Below are 14,067 nucleotides of genomic sequence, written 5' to 3' on the forward strand. Positions count from 1 at the left end.
CACATTTTAATTATGCTTCATTATATACTTTCTAGATTGTTTTTACTAATGAGTTTACTTTCTTTTTGTTCTTCCGATTTAACACTGTTGATGTGTGAATTATTGTTTTACTTATTAACATAAAATATTTTTTCGTACTGATGCATGAAGCTGAACTGAGGCCATGAAGAAGCACACATTGAAGTATAGCAGGGTCTGTTCGCTTCCTCACATACAAGCAAGAGGAACTGGTTCAGAGGAAAGTCCATGCACTCAAGAACGGAAGAGACAAAAAATGTGACAAAACTAAGTGTTTATTAAGAGCTCTAAAAAACAGGGATTAAATTGTGGACATCTCATGATTTCCAATACTCTCTCACTGGTTTTAGGCGTTTCATGGAGTTTTAGTGCCAAGTGATGTCACAAATAAATGATACATTGCAAAATCCTAAGGTTGGGTGGGATTGGTTAGTGCAGTAGGCTACATATGGAAAATCTACAGGGTTAGTAATTTCATTGCATAAACGATATCTGGTGGCATTTCCTGTGATCACTACTTAAATTTTGCAACCACATTCATTTCAGGTTAGCGCATTTCAATTGATTATTGCAACAAACTGTGGACTAGTCCTAAAGGTGGGGAAGTGGCTAGATCATTTGAGGAGTGTTGGATCCCTGCACTGATCTGATACAGTTTGAGATGGTGTGTCCTGCTGCCTGTTTAAGGGTTCCTGCCGGATGATGCTCAAAAAGGTCCTGTGCGATAGGAATTGTATGAAATTGAGTGGCATGGAACCATGTCTGCATTGACCCTGGACTTCAGTTGTTTGAAACAGTTAAGGTAGTGTGTGTTGCACAGTCAGGAATGAATATATAAGTTGTACTACTTAATGATCTTTTGTAGTGTTGGTTTTATTTGCATAAGGTAGCTAGAGTTTTGACAGAGCACCAAGGTGAAGCTCATATAGAAAAAGCTGACACGTGTTTCGACCATCAGGTCTTTATCAAGGCTGTGACATTATCATACTGGTATTATGATTGGTGGCGGGGTGCCATGAGGGAAAAAGTGAGTTGTGAGACGAACATTAGTTAGGTTTCATATTTACAAACATGTTCCATTTTTGTGGTTGGTGACACAATAGGCATGGTGTGACATACATATACATGTTCGGTTATACACAACATAGGTAATTGATATACTGAATTAACCCAGTTGTAAATGGGCCAGTGGTGCACCAAGGGATGGAGAAAACGGGAAGAAAATTATGTAATGGTTATGTATGGTTGGGCTACGTATCCAATCAAGATAAGGTTGTTGGGAGGAAATTCTTACTGTTGAGCAAGGTAGACAATTCTTAGCAACTCTGAAGCTAAAATACAAAGAATGGTGGGTTGAGTACCTAGATGGTTTGGAGAACCGCTGTTAGAAAAATGATCATTCAGCATTTTGACCTGCGTAACTTACCAAGTTTGTGGGGTCCAACTTGAAGTTGGAAAGAAATCTTAGTAGGCATTTTAGCTGTGTGGTAGTCATGTAAGTAGGCAGATGCAATGCACACAGTGTTTTGGGAGTCCTGTGGTATGATTGCTCAGTAAGTGTAATGTGCTATAGTTGCACACTGAACTAATACCTTATTTAGTGGTGGTGATGCCTGTTTGAGGTTGGAAAAGATGTAGGGGGTAGGCTCCCGGGGGTGTGGGTAAGCCAGGCACCAGGCTTATTGTTTAATTGGTATTCAATCAATGCTACATGCTGTAAGCACATTGGAGAAACAGCAGTTGATAGTCAGTTGTGAGTGGATAGGGCTGGCCATCATTTAGGCCAGTGGTTCATGAGGGGGTATGTCCTCAATTTTCCATCTAATGAGTGACCAAAGACAGGATGGTTGTTTTGGGTATGCTGTGGCATGATAATGCAGCAAAGTTATGAAGAGCTCACAAGGGTGGCCCAGCCTGGGTAAAAACTATATAATGTCTCAGTGGTGATGGTGGGACGGGGAAACAAATCAATGAACGAAATTGGGGGTCAGAGATATATGATGTGCCTCATGCCATGGAAGATTTATGGATGAGTGCAGTTTTACATTCATGCACAGTGAGTATTATCCAAATTCTGCACACATCTGGTAGATTGGTGGATGACACAGTACATCAGAACAATTTTGACAACATTGGTAATTTCCAGAGAAAGACATGGGCCTCATTACAAGTTCATCAGTAGCCTTGCTGGGAAAACCAGCGGGCTGCCGCTGAACTTGCATATTTTTCTGGCGCCTGGCAATGGGGAAATACAGGGCCATTACAACCCTGGCAGACCCTGTATTTCCCCATTGCCAGGCACCGGAATCCTTTAATCCCCATTCCCATTGAGCCCCATAGGGCGGTGTCGGGAGGCCGGATGCACCAGCACCATTCCTGAATGGTGCCGGTGCATCCGTCAAGTTGTGCTTGCGGGTGCAGGTCTGCCCGCCAGGTCAGGCCTGGCAGAAGAAAGGCAGTGGCGAGTAAAACTCGTAGCTTATCGGCACCGTTACTACCGGACCGGAAAACTTGTAATGAGGACCATTGAGTTCATGATCTGAGTTTAGGCTGAGGCTGACACTTCTATATTTACAGATGAGTCTGGCTTCTTGTTGACACACTCTTAGTCATCACCTCTCTGATCGCTTTTCACGATCTCGAGTCCCACAAAGTGAATGGCTTCATTTTTGTCGAGTTGGTACTTTTCTTGCCAGTGCAGGGCCAGAGGGTATCTTGCATCCTATGAGTTCAGTAGTCGCAGGTGTTCCCTGATTCTGATACTTAGTTCCCTGATAGTGCTACCAATTTATTTATGGTCGCAGGTACATATGATTACATAGATAACACATTTAGATCTACAGTTGATGTATTGGGTTACTTTGCGGCTGTGAGTTTCACTAAAGTTGATCTGGTTAGCATGGAAACCGATGGCTTTTGATGATGTAAGCCAATTAAGCTTCTTTGTTACCACGGGTGCCAGGAATGATGAACTGAGCATGGTGTGCAAAGTGGGCACTTTGGTGTAGGACAGGCAGGGCCAGATGGGTATCCATTGTTGGATATCTGTATCGCTACTCAGGAGATGCAGTGTTTGTTGAGTATTCTCTGTACTTGGTGACTGTCCTGGTGAAATCTGATCATGCAGCTGATGATATCTTCCCTAGCTCCTTTCTGGCTTTTGGAATCAATAGGGTTTTACGGGCCCTGTTGATGGCCATATTGATAGCTCTTTCTATCGCCTTGTCAGTATAACCTCTCTCAGAGAATCTGTTTTGTAATACGTTGCATTCTGCACAGAACGCCTCTTTGGTACTGCAATTTTTCTTGGTTCTTATGAACTCTCCTTTAGGAATGTTATCTATCATGGTTTTGTGATGGCATCTTGTCGCAAACAAGACAGAGTTCACTTCAGTAGGTTTTCGGAAGGTGGTTGTTTTTAATCTGTTGCCATTCATAGTGATTGTGAAGTCCAGAAAGTCTATTTGTTCATTGCTTTGTGATCCCATTAGTTCAATACCGAACTGATTACTGTTCAGGTATTCCTTCTATGTCTCTAGTTGTTGCGTGGTACCCGACCATATCATCAAAACATCATTGATGTACCGTTTCTGGATGTGTTGATTGTGATCTGGGTTACTGAGAGCGTGGACCTGCTCAAAATGATTCATAAAGAGGTTTGCCATTGCTGGCACACATGTGACTCCTATGGGAATGCCCTTGGTCTTTTTGTAGTATGTTTTTTTGAAGAGGAAGACACTGTTTGATAGCGAGAACTCCAGAAATTCTTTCGTCATCCCCAATTGTGAGTGAAAAGAAGCGTATTTCTTGGCAAATGTATAGTCTATGGCTTTTAGAGTCAAGACATGGGGCCTCATTACGAGTCCGGCGGTAACCACGGCGGTAAAACCGCCTGGTTACCGCCTGACTCGTATTACCATTCCGCCTCCGTGATTCCCGGAATTACCGGGGCATTACAACCGCGGTTTTCCAGGAATCACGGAGGCGGAATGGTGTAAATCCCCATTCCCATTGAGTCCTATGGGACTCAATGGGAATCGGGATCATGGAAACACCGGCAGCATCTCCGGTGTAATGCTGCCGGTGTTTCCTCGTCCGCCTGCATGCGGGAGGTGTTAAACCCGCCAGGTCAGACCTGGCGGGAACATCACCTCCCGTCTGCAGGGGTTGGGATCAGGCGGTCCGGAAACAACGGTGGCGGCGGGTTTACCGCCACCATTATTTCCGGACCGCCAGGGTTGTAATGAGGCCCATGGTCTATAGCAGTGTGGAGTGCTTTGACATCCAAGGTAACAAGCAAATATTGGGGTTCCCAGATCACATCCTGGAGTATAAAGAGTGTTTGCATGGTGTCTATCAAAATGGTGGGTATTTTTGGTACCTCGGGGGCAAGTATATTATTGAAAGACTTAGCAAACGGTTCTGTGGTCCAACTGATTGCACTGAGGATGGGTCTTCCTATCAACGTGAACTCCTCTTGCACCTTCAGTAGGAAGTAGATCATTGGGATTCTTGGATGGTCAGTTCTGAGGAATTTATGTTCATCGTCCATGAGTAGTCCACGTCTGTGCCATTTAGCAAGAAGATCTTTGACTTGTGTGGCAATGATGGTGCTAGGGTTAGCTGGTAGTTTCTGGTAGCCTCCGGGGGTTGTCAGGTGCATGGTTGCCATCTTAACGTAGTCCGTCTTGTCGAGTATGACTACGTTTCCTCCCTTACCAGCTTCCTTGATTACTATGGACGTGTTCTTCCATAGTGTTTTCAGCACAATTGTTTCCTCTTTGGAGAGGTTACCCCATCTTCTATTTACTTTTTTTCTCTTTTTATCCTCTAGCTTGTGGAAATCACGGGTGACGGCCGACTGGAAAATATCAATGGCATTGTCCCCTTGAACGTTCAGCGTAAACTTTGATTTTTTCTTTAGTTCTGGTATGTTTAGAGTCTGTTCTTCTATGTCCAGATCTTTTAAAATGTCTCTTTTGGAGTGGGATAGACCCTCTTCTTCATTCTCCAAGTTGATGAGGAGGTGTTTGTATTCCAGGTTTTCCATGTTAATGTCACTGATGATTGATTATGTCCTTCTTTATAGATTCCAGTTGATCCTTTTTGCAACAAAAAACATTCAATTTAAGTTTCCTGGTTCAATAGGTATATGTGCACTTCTGTTAGGTCTACTGATGTTGTGTGTGAAAAGGAAAGACCCTTGTTCAGCATGCTCATTTTCATACTGCTGAGTGGGTAGCTTAATAGATTAAATAACAGATTCAGTGTCTTGATTCCCTTTGCTGCAGGTATGTTTGCGATCTGGTTAGCCTCACAGCGCTTTCATACTCAGATGTCATGTTTTCAGCATCCGCCTCTCTTGCTTCTCTTGTTTCTCTTCTTGATGTTAGGTTTTGTTCCAGGGGTTCCTTAACTTGTGGAACAATTGAAGTCCAGCGCCAATGCAGACAGGGTTCTATACCCCTCAATTTCATATAGTTCTAAAGGTGGTTAGGGATTGGTTAGTGAGTCTCTTCTCAGCAATGGCACTTTGGAAAGTTACCAGCCATGAGGAACAATTCAAGGTGGTTAAAATGTCCCCAAAGGGACCCATCTCTGCTGTCCTTGAGTTGAGACAGGTCATTTTATCTTTTATCCTAGAATTACTGTTGTATATACTGTCTTCATTTGGATGGGACAGGTGGTCTCTGTCTGGCTGGAATGAATAGGCTTTGTCTCTCAGGTTCAGCTCACATGTGCAGGGAACACAAACGTAATATTCCTGCTCCCATTTATGAGGATTTTCAGCTTCCACACATGCAGGTGCACTATCTTTTCTGCAAATGTGAAACTTTCTCTCCCTTAGAGTCCTAGGTGAGAATATGCCCGCTGGCTGCACGGACAGCCTGGTCTGTGCTTCTCTGCGGAATCAGCGTGTCAGGGCTCTCTCTGTGTTCGTGAGACTTCTTAATGGTTTCCATTCATTTCAATGTAGCTGTGGCTTCCATCTTGATTTACACAACCTCTCGTGTTAGTTGCATTCAGCATTAGCAAGCAGTTTACATGTATTCTTGTGCAACTTGTGGTCACTGCATTGCAGAAATGCATCCGTACACTATCTACATGGGCTATAAGCATGTTCTTCATGTCTAGAAATAGTTTAATCTAAGTGTCTGTGTAGCTTCATGCAGGAATGCATATGTGGTTCATGTCTAACGCATCTATGTCATTGTCTCAGTCATAAAGTCATCAGCTATTGCATGGTTCCAGTCAGTCTACTTGCTCCATTGAATGCAAACCTATTTCTACAATCACATCATCAGGAAAGGATATAAATGGCTACCTGAGTGAGTAGCATTTCTTACAGATGCGATACATTGGTGATGGAAAGGAAGGGGCAAGGAACGATGTACACCTTTAATTTCTGTGATGTCGAGATGAGGCCAGGACAGGTGCAACTAGGCTCACGTTCATATCTCCCTCTTCAATATCCCCTCTGGTCGTGAAATCGACCACACTTTCTTGAAGGTTCTCTCGGTTGATGTATGGCTTTGAAATCCACACTTTCGCCACTCCTCCCAGGTGAATTTCGAACTTCATTTGTTCATCAACACCCTGGGTCATGCAACAACAGTCTCCATAGGATGGGCACCACACCCAACATCCCCGTGGATCTAGGGGGAATGAGAACCTTGTTCCTGCAGGGAAAAGGGGACATTGCTTCATGTGTAACTGTAGTACTTTGAAAGTTTATCTCCTCATTTGTCGTTTCTACATCCAGTAATCTTTTCATCCTTATTGTCTTCTGGGTAGTCTTCTTAGCACTGAGTTACTGCTACTCTAACTCGAATAACATAGACAGCAAGTATTAGTAGTACTGGGGCTACTACAGTACCTTCAGCCCATACTGCTATCCAGGAAAAGATGTATGTCAGCCAGTCTTCATCTTCCTCTTCCGGGCTTGTTGTTACCTACAATCATCATTTTCCTTCTGTACTACTTCCACTGGAACTGTCAGGAGTGCCTGTGCCTTGTACTGCTGTACAAGGTACAGGCACTGGTGTACAAGGCACAGGCACTCCTGACAGTTCCAGTGGAAGAGGTACAGAAAGAAAATGATCATTGCCTCAAAGAATGGGTGTTGAGTTCCATGCTGCTAACATGGGTCGAGAACGAAGCAGGTCTTATGTCAATAATACCACTCGAGAATGCTTCCCTATGCTTCCAGAATGATAGTTCAATAAAGGTTGGGACAAACAGATGTAATTGAAAATCGAATATACATGGCATGAAAGTAGGCACTTCAGAAATAATGGACCACTATTAGGCCTTTGGTTCTGAAGCATACATGCAACTACCACGAACTGGGGAGGGATATGTACAACTAAATACACCAGCATTAGTAGCGCCCTGGAAAGACATAAAAGTAGATTGATTCCCCAGAATGAATTCACACTAGAGAAAGAGAAAATCTGTGGAGGTCATCCCCTCCATCCATCCTTCTTCTGTGAATACTTGTCCATACACCAACAGCTGCAGTCTCTCCCAGCACCCTGGCAGACCTCCTGTTTTCCTTTTGATTTACTATTCTAGTTTCCCCTTTGTTTGGGTCATACAGTATATATTGTATAATTTTATCTGAGCACCAATAATCATCTATCATTGCTTGAGTATTAATGTAGCTGTCCTTATACGGGAACGTCTTCTGTAACATCCATCGCAATGTGGCCCATCTTCCTTGAAATTGTCCCCTCATGGTGAAGATGTTGAAAGGGCACATTAGGGCACTGTATTGCTCCTCTCACTATGTGCAACGTGTCTCACAGTGAATTTCTGGCATATAATACAATTATTCATAAAGGCGGCAACATGGTCTGCCAAATTGGGACAAAGAAAATCTTCTGCTATATGTGGTGCAAGAACATCTTTGCTAAGGTGGATTTGGTGAAGCTGTGTGAGAGCAATTTGCAATAATTGAAGGGGAATAACCGGTTTTCTGGTGCTCTCTTGTCACCACATCGCATCTGTGGGGTATACTGAACACCGCCTTCTTATCCATAATTACTTTTCTCTTGCTGGTGCTCATCCCTGGAGTTCTTTTATCTGGGTAATGGGCAATGAACTATACCCTTCTCACAATATCATGCTGAGCACTCGTGTGCATCTATTAGGACGGAGTAGCAAGCTCATTTATCGCTAAAAAATATGTTGCTCGCTTTGCTTCTGCAGCTTCATTGCTGTGGGAAACTATGTCCTCTCCCTTCATTTGGGCTTCACATTTCACTACTGCAATGGCAGATAGGAGCTGTAGTGCATCTACGAGTCTATCCAATAGGGGTGTCTGCTGCACCGCTGTGCTGTCAACATGTCGGAAGCCCCTCCTCTTCATTGTGACAGCCCTGCATGTACTGTTGATGTCAGGAAGGCAGAGACAGAGTACACTGTAACCACCTCATCTTCATGTCCCTCTAACTCTAAGCGCAACCAATTCTGCTTCTTGCACTGAATAATGCAAGCATTGCATTGCGCTTGTCATTAATTCAAAGGTCCCATCCTGTCTCAGTCTAACAACTGCCATCCCAGTATGTATTTCTCCTGACATCTGGTCAGTTGTTGAGGAACCATCAATAAAGAGTACGCTTCAAAAGCGACCGCAAACATAAATACAACATTTTTAAAGCTGTGGTTTTATTTCTAAGTTTTCCGGGCTCCTCCAGCCCGGAAAACTTAGAAAAAAACCTGCAGCTAGTGCTTATTTTTTAAAAAAAAAATAAATAGCACTTACCGAGATTCAGCTGCAGCTTTCCTGCTCTGGTCTCCGGTCCCCGTCCTCCGCCTACAGCACTAATGAAGGGAAAGCCACCCAGCGGTAGCCTTTGTTTACTACAGCTGGCTGGCTTTTCCTTCATTAGTGCCGCAAAAGCAAAAGCCAGCACAGGAGGGCCTCCTTTTCACAAAATGGATGCGCCCATGTGCTTGCTTTTGCGAATTTTGAGCTTGAATAGCTCAAAATTTGACATAGGAAGTTTTAAAACGGAGAATGCTAGTATTTTTTTTTTTATGTTGCCTATCTATTTTTTAAATAACATTTTTTACTAGACCATCCCTTTAACAGAACCTCATTTGGCGAGCAGAGTAGTTTGCCCTGTATCCCTGGAAGCAATGCTAACAGCACCACCAACCCATACTGAAATATCTCAGGGTCCAGGGGTACCCCCCCTCTGTACCGTCTTGCCACAGAATGCATAGATGTAGTTGCTCACTTTTGTATAATGAATTCCTGGGGTAGAACACACTATCCTTTGTTCAGTGAATGAAATTGTCATGTTAATTTTACTCATCATTTCCCTTCCCATTATATTAACTGTGTCTGGTGAGAGAATAACAGTGGCATACTAAGGTCATGCTCTCCAATGGAAATTGGCAATTCGGTCTGTGTATTGAACCAAATCTGTAGCCCCAGAAAATCCTTAACTGTTCATGGCAATGCCTGACATGGGGTATCTCCCATGCCTAATACTGGACCTAGTTGCCCCGTATCTATGAGAAAAGAGAGTGTTTTGTTACCTATGGTCACCCCTACACATGGTTCCTTGTTCGGGTCGGGTTGTAGCAGATACGTTTGAACACATCAGGTTATTCTGTTGGCTGTACTATTGTGGATATAAACTCATCCCGTCCCCGTGAAAGGATTCCATCCCAAAACAATCGCTCCCCCTAATCTTGGCACGGGAGTCCGTATTGTGGTACCTTTGTGTCTCGTGGATACAGTGCTCTGCTTTGCTGGTGCTTGTAACATTGCTTGAAGTGGTTGTGTCTACACCAGTGCCTGCAGTGTATATGTCATGGACTGTTGTGATGTTGCCATTTGTAGTGCACTTGTCTGCGTCTGTTTGTTATCTTGAGCATAATAGTCAGGATTCTCAGTATTGTATGTTGGAGGTTTTGTTGCCCCCTTTTCTGTGGCATTCCCTCTCTACTTCTACACACTCAAGATATGTGGGCAGTCTTTCTGCATGTGCAACATTGTAGTGGGGGTCCCATGGGTCTGGGCTGTCCCCCGTTAAGTCTGTCTCCTCCATGTTGCATCGAATATCCTGCTCATCACCTTCTGGGCATTCCTCACATTCCCTGTGGCTAATAGTTATTGTTCCCCGTTCCTGCATAACTTGCCCCTGCCATATGATGATGGTACTGCGTGTTATGTCTAACCACTCTCTCTCCGCATGTCAACATCGCCCCTTCCATTAAATCGTTTGACAATGTTTTCTGAACTAGATTTGCTTCTTCTTGTTTCCTTTCCTCTCATTTCCTTCTCATGTTCTCTTGCATCAGCTGACAGTAGTGTACTAAAGTCAACAGAATTTCGGACTAATGCTTTGCCCCCATCCCCACTAGTAGTTTTAACTGCTTCTGCACTGTGCTGGTAATGCCCGATTTAACATGTGGTAAAATAATCCCACAGTTTTGTTCCACAGCTTGGGCATTTCGAGACACTAACCTTCTTGAATATATTGAAGTGGGTCTTCATTATCATGCATTTTGTGTGCCACAGTCACGCTTTTGTCAGATGTTTCTGGGTACTGTACTCTCATGGCTGCCATACGGCCACCCTACAGTTATTAAATGGTGATCCGTCATGCGCTGTGTTCTGCACTGTCACCTCAGAATACCCTCCCTGTTTCCAAACATCGTCATCTACCTCCCGAACAATGGCTGAGAGCAAGCTCTTCATGTTGCCCAACACTAGTGTTGTCCCTGCTGTCAACCTTTCCAATTCATGAATCAATTTCCCCACTCCCACAGTCAGAGATGGCAGTTCACACCTCAAATTATCCTTGTCCATATGTTGCCCTGGTATGTATTGTGCTCGCCATCCACCCTTTTCTAGCAGCAGAATTTGTGTTAGCCTGACATCTTTGTCATACTTCCCTAAATCCTTTGTGACTGTAAATACCCACTTCATACTAGTTCCCTTCAGTCTTGTAAATGTCCTCAAACTCTGTGCATATGGAGTAACTTCATCTGCGCTATGCAATCTGCCTTTGGAGCACTGAATGTGCCCTTTCCAATTTCAGCCTTCCTCTTTGTATGTCCTCTTCTTTGTCCCACAGTATCTCCTCCTCTTGGCTCACCCCCTTACAGGGGCGATGCAGCCTCCTTGCTTCCTAGTCATCTCTCTCCCCTAGTTCCTTGTCTGACCCCATGGTCCTTAAAATGTCATCACTGTCTTCATCCCCTTTGTCCTCAAAACAAAGTCATCTCAGCATATATTTCCCCTGTTGTCTTCTTACTACACTGTCCAGTGGTTTCGTTTCTCCCCTCAATGTGGTTCCCGCTACACTCCTGTTTGTCTTAGTGGCAGCAGCGCTATCCTTCCTGCTTCTATATATTGTCCCAATCCTCCTCCGTATTCCTGCTTCCTCATCATCATCTGAAAGCCTAGAAACTGTCATTATATTCTCCACTTCCTTAAGATGCCTCTCCTTACTCCCCTCTCTCTCCCCTGCTCCTGCCTTTTGTCTCTTCCTCCTCTTTGCACCAACATTCTTTAACAATTCTCTCAATCTTCATGTTCCTCTTCTCCCTCCTCAATTGCATCTACCTCTCTTTTCCCTCTTTAGCCTATTCCATTCTCAACTGTTCATGTTGTTTCTCCTACTCTCTTGTCCTTCTCTTGATTTCTTCTATTAGCTCTGCCACTTGTCTCTCCTCTTCCTCTTTCTCCTTTTCCTTGCGTTTCTTAGTGTCCACTTCAGGATCACTATACTCTGTTACATTCCTTCCATCTAATTTAAGAAATATCTGTCCTCCCACCAACTCATTTGGTTGGGACTGTCACCTTGTCATCTCCGTTACATCCTTGAATTACTTATTCACCCCTTGTCAGCTTTGCTTGCAGCTTGCTGCGCTCTCTTTGCGCTCATCAGTCATAGGCCTTATCTTCTTATTCGCCATCTTAGAGCCACCAAGTGCATATTCGCTATTATACGCAGGAGGTGCATATATGATATTAGTATACCCTGCTGCTGCTTTTAACTCCTTCAAGGGGTAGGTCCTTGGCCTGCTGTTGGTGGGTCAGCTGTTCGAGGAGGCGGAGCTGTGGACGCATCACCCTATGCATAATGCTTACTGAAAATCCATTCCCTCTTGGGTGGGTCCTCTTCGTTGTCCTCAAACATCTTTCATAACTCCAATATTGCTAATTTATTGCTTCATTTCTTTCTTTTATATGCAGCATGTACATATGTGGTCATGAGTTGCAGCACAGATTGCAAAAGACTGCCCTCTGAGGACCATGACTTTGCCCTTTTGCCCTCTGTATCATGAGTCCATTCTGCGATATACTTCAAATATTTGTCCTGAAGCCGCAGAAGAGACTTGCACAAATGTTTGAGGGGAGTGTGCCTCATGAAGGCACATCATTTTTCTGACTGCTGATACTTACTTGACCTCAAATTCGGATGTTTGTGCACTTCAACAATAGCAGTCTTGATTTTCAATTCTTGTGACCAGTAAAGCATCTTTTCCAAAATAATAAAACCATCACTTTGTTCCACCAGCCTCTCTCAGTCACCAGCACTAACAAGAGTGTGTTCCCCACACCGCCAACACTCTGATCCTTGCTTTAAAGGCCAAACCGAAAACCTTTCATGTGCTCTCCAAGCCCACCCAATGGTACCACAATCCTTTGGTTCTCCAAAACCTCAACATCACCTTTCCCAGGTCCAAAACAATGTGTTCTCCATTTATTCCTTCACCAACAACTCTGTGCTCCACTGTGGGCCAATCTTCCATCGTTGTGCTATCTATTCACAACTTCCTTGTGATGTGACCAACCACTATGCATGTAAATCAATTTGAGTGCACTCTCAAATTGCCACAATACACAAAAGACATCACAGTACAAATACCCCATGGCATTCATCCTGCTTTTCAATCACTGGGGGTACGTCTCATACAAATGCCCACTTCGGGGACGTGGCCCTTCTTCTACACCGTACAATAGGAACATTTTTCAATCTGTATTTTTATTATTTTTATGTTTTCTGTACAATTCAATTAGGTACCACCTTCCGTGACATGGGCTAGCACCTCGACACAGGGATTCTTCTCATCATCCGTAAACTAAGCAAATGCCTGGAAAGGGGGATACATCTTTATCCATAAACTAAGCTAATGCTTAGAGAACAGGGATACTTTGTCATGCGTAAACTAAGCTAACACCTAGAGAACAGGGATACTCTCACAAATAACATAAAAGACAAATCACAACACAACAGTTCCATCCAACCAATATTTTTTAGATTGTTGGACCCATACTGGTCTGGGTGTGTTTGACTGAATTTCTTTGTTTGTGTCAAACTGACCGCAATTTATTTGGTTGGGCCCAATTTAAACTCACATGCATTTCTTTTTGTCCCTGCCTCCAATTTTAAGGAAGCAGGGAACACTCATGCACCCCTGAAACTGCAAAATATGAAACATGGGGATATATGACCGTCTCACTTTCCATGCGTGGTTTGCCAATCCAGTCCCCGTGGTCGCGATGCCTCCCTTTGGGTACGTGGCAGGAACATTTTTTATTCTCTGGGGGTCTTACTGAACCATCCCGTGCTACCATTTGAAGTATAACGGGGTCTGTTAACTTCCCCAAATACAAGCAAGAGGAACTGGTTCAGGGGAAAGTCCCTGCACTCAAGAATGGAGGAGTCCGAAAATGTGACAAAACTCACTGTTTATTAAGAGCTCTAAAAAAACGGGATTAAGTTGTGGACACCTCACGATTTCCAATACTCTCTCACTGGTTGCAGGCTTGTCATGGAGTTTTAGTAGCAAGCAACGTCACAAATAAATGATACATTGCAAAAACCTAAGGTGGTATGGGATTGTATAGTGCGGTAGGCTTCAAATGTAAAATCTATAGGGTTAGAAATGTCACTGGATAAATAAATGATATCTAGTGGCTTCTCCTGTGACCACATCCGAAATTTTGCAACTTCAGGCATTTCAGCTTAGCGCATTTCAATTGGGTCTTGCAACAAAGTGTTGACTAGCGCTAAAGGT

General features: G+C 43.7%; 1 protein-coding gene across 1 annotated transcript in view; it reads left to right on the forward strand.

Moving 5' to 3' along the window:
• LOC138531343 (carcinoembryonic antigen-related cell adhesion molecule 6-like) overlaps positions 1-14,067 on the forward strand; it is a 692,624-nt gene that overhangs the window by 113,814 nt on the left and 564,743 nt on the right. The window lies entirely within an intron of this gene.

The sequence above is a fragment of the Ambystoma mexicanum genome, chromosome 1q (genome assembly GCF_040938575.1).
Source record: "Ambystoma mexicanum isolate Mex_15411 chromosome 1q, UKY_AmexF1_1, whole genome shotgun sequence".
Lineage (NCBI taxonomy): Eukaryota > Metazoa > Chordata > Amphibia > Caudata > Ambystomatidae > Ambystoma > Ambystoma mexicanum.